Source organism: Solanum dulcamara, chromosome 10 (genome assembly GCF_947179165.1).
Source record: "Solanum dulcamara chromosome 10, daSolDulc1.2, whole genome shotgun sequence".
Classification (NCBI taxonomy): domain Eukaryota; kingdom Viridiplantae; phylum Streptophyta; class Magnoliopsida; order Solanales; family Solanaceae; genus Solanum; species Solanum dulcamara.
Window position 1 is genome coordinate 69,886,833 of NC_077246.1, and position 2,700 is coordinate 69,889,532.

A 2,700-nucleotide genomic window follows, 5' to 3' on the forward strand; every position below is an offset into this window, starting at 1 on the left:
ATTAGAAGAGAATTATAGATGAATGAAATCTGTAGTTAATTGAAATTTTTTTTAGTGATCTGTACTCCACAAAAATGAATTAAACTTTGAACGAAATTGTGTATTACACACACATATTAAAGTTTATAATGCAATACATAACTTTGAGCTATTAGTCCACGCTCTAGTGGATTAGAGTTTCATGTTAGTCGGGGAATGGACTGATGGTTTTCTTATACAGACTTAGGTAATCCTCCCCTCATGCTCCAATTTTCTTATATATTACGCGAGATGCTTTGTGCATCGAGTTATCCTATTGAGCCAATTCTTGTTTTCATATTGTAGCTTTGCAGCATTTTGTTATATCCTCTAAAACACTTCTCTCAATCTTTCAGAAAACAGAAGGTGGCATGTGTTTGATAAATCTGTTTGTTTGCTGAAGGACTCATGAATTTCTAAAATGGGAAAGAGAAGAAACTGGTTTACCTTTGCCAAGAGACTTTCCATTCCTAAAACAGAACCAATAGCTGATCAAAAGGTTTGAATTTCAAGATTTTGTTACTTACCGGTGAGTAATCTTTGGGTATCTAAACTAGAAATTATGAAAAATCTTTCAGAAACCAAAGAGATGAAAATGCTGCTTTTTGAAAAAGTTCAAGTTGAGGAAATGTCCTGCCATAACATCAGCTCCTCAGCAAACATTAACTGAGGCGAAAGAACAGCAAAGGAAACATGATTTTGCAGTTGCTGCCAATGCTGCTGCTGATGTTATCGTTTTGATATAAGATTTTATCTTGTTTCCATTTTATTTATTATTCCTGATCCGAATGCTCCAAATGAATTAAAAAGGAAACACAAACAAATTGTCATTAAAATTCAAAGTGCTTATCGTGCTCACCTGGTAAGACATCCTCACCGGGGGTTCTTGAGTTTTCCATAATGCATAGTGTATCTAGTGTTTTCACTCATATAATTTCATTGTGAACTTGTCGCAGACATGCATTTGAATGCAGAAGGATGAAAATTAGTTAGTAATTCACCACAAACTTAAAAGGGTAATAAGGAAAACACTGCAGTCATTGCAATAACAGTCTTGAAGATCTTCATACCATCTATTGATAAATTAATTAAACTAATTATTTTCAAGATTATTCAAACATATAGTTTAGAACTTAAGTAGTATCTTGTAACTAAAGGGTGAAGTCCCTTACACAAGTTTAAGGTCAAAGAGTCATCTTTGAAGGTTACTATGGATCCTTGTTAATAGTATTAGAGTGTAAGGTAGGCTAGTGCTCTACCAACTGAGCTACACAACCTAAATGAGATAATGTAGTAACTAAAGATTGATATGGAAATGAGGCTGGTCTCTTTCTTCCTATCATATTAAAGGAGCACAACTATGTATGAAGCTCGTAATGCATAGCAAGCAGAAGAATTCCCAAGGGTAGGTAGTCTTCACCTTGGTTGGGGAGAAAAGCTTTTTGGTTGTCGGAAAACCCTCCGCTTATTAAACTCTTCTCTTATATAGCTAGGCATATTTTTAAGAAGTTATGTTGGTGTTTATGGCTACTTACTATCTTCATTTTTCTAAAAAAAATCTGACATTTGCTGAAATGGACTGGTGCCTAATCTCTGACATTGTGAAATGTAGTGCAGGCCAAGAAAGCATTAAGTGCTATAAAGGGTCTTGTGAAGCTTCAAGCAGTGATTAGAGGTGAAATTGTCAGAAAAAGACTTATTGCCAAATTGAAGTTCATGTCGTCACTTCATCAAAAGCCAAACACAAGAGTTCATCAAATTAAACTCCCTACTTTAGAAGATTATCATGACAATAATGACAAGAAACTCATCAATAGTCCAAGGGAAATTATGAAATCTAAAGAACTAAAGGTAAAAGCAATCATTCAGCCTTTGTCTAATTAATTTTTCAAACATTGGTTCAACTATAAAAGACACCTACTAACATATCTTATTTTGACTTTTATGGTTTGAACCTCCAAATAAAAATTAAACTTGTTTATTGTTTTTATAACTGTAATATGGTTTTGTTTTTTGGCAGCTAAAATGCAAGAGCCTTAAGGCTTCGAATTTCAACTTGGCTTCAGAACAAGACAGTGAAGCCTTGTGGTCAAGAAGAGAAGAAGCCATTGACAAACGAGAGCATTTGATGAAATACTTGTTTTCACTCAAGACAAAATCCTAGATTTGCAGCATTACTTCTGGACATGAAAACAATCAGAAAATGAAGCTATAATTGAAGCTTCAAACTTCTTGAATAATCTATCTACAGTTGATTGATGAAAGCAGTGCACATCTTTTATTACTGATTTTAACACTTTCATAGACTTGCCACAATGTGTATATATATATATTATCAGCATAATAATAGTATTTTTTCGTGATTTTAGTAGAACTGCATCTCTCCGTGCATTTGTTGATGATTTGAACTTGTCCCATTTTTTTATCAAAGCTAGTCATAGTGATGTTTTCAAATTCTTGTCATTTAGTATTATTAGAATTAATTTTAAATGAGGACATGTTTGATGACACGTTAATGTTAAAGTGTTTCAGTAGTGTTATCAAACTGAAACCTGCATTATGAATTAAACTTGAATGAAAAATAAATTGCATACATATTAAAGTTTATAGTGCAATACATAGCTATCTTTTTAAAGATGATTTTTGTTTATGTAAAATACACTTTTAATATAGTTTTTTGTT

The 2,700-nt window shown here is 32.7% G+C and overlaps 1 pseudogene; it reads left to right on the plus strand.

The window, feature by feature from the left end:
* The first annotated feature begins 439 nt into the window (after positions 1-439).
* Positions 440-2,182, plus strand: LOC129869926 (protein IQ-DOMAIN 12-like; annotated as a pseudogene).
* Positions 2,183-2,700: the final 518 nt, after the last annotated feature.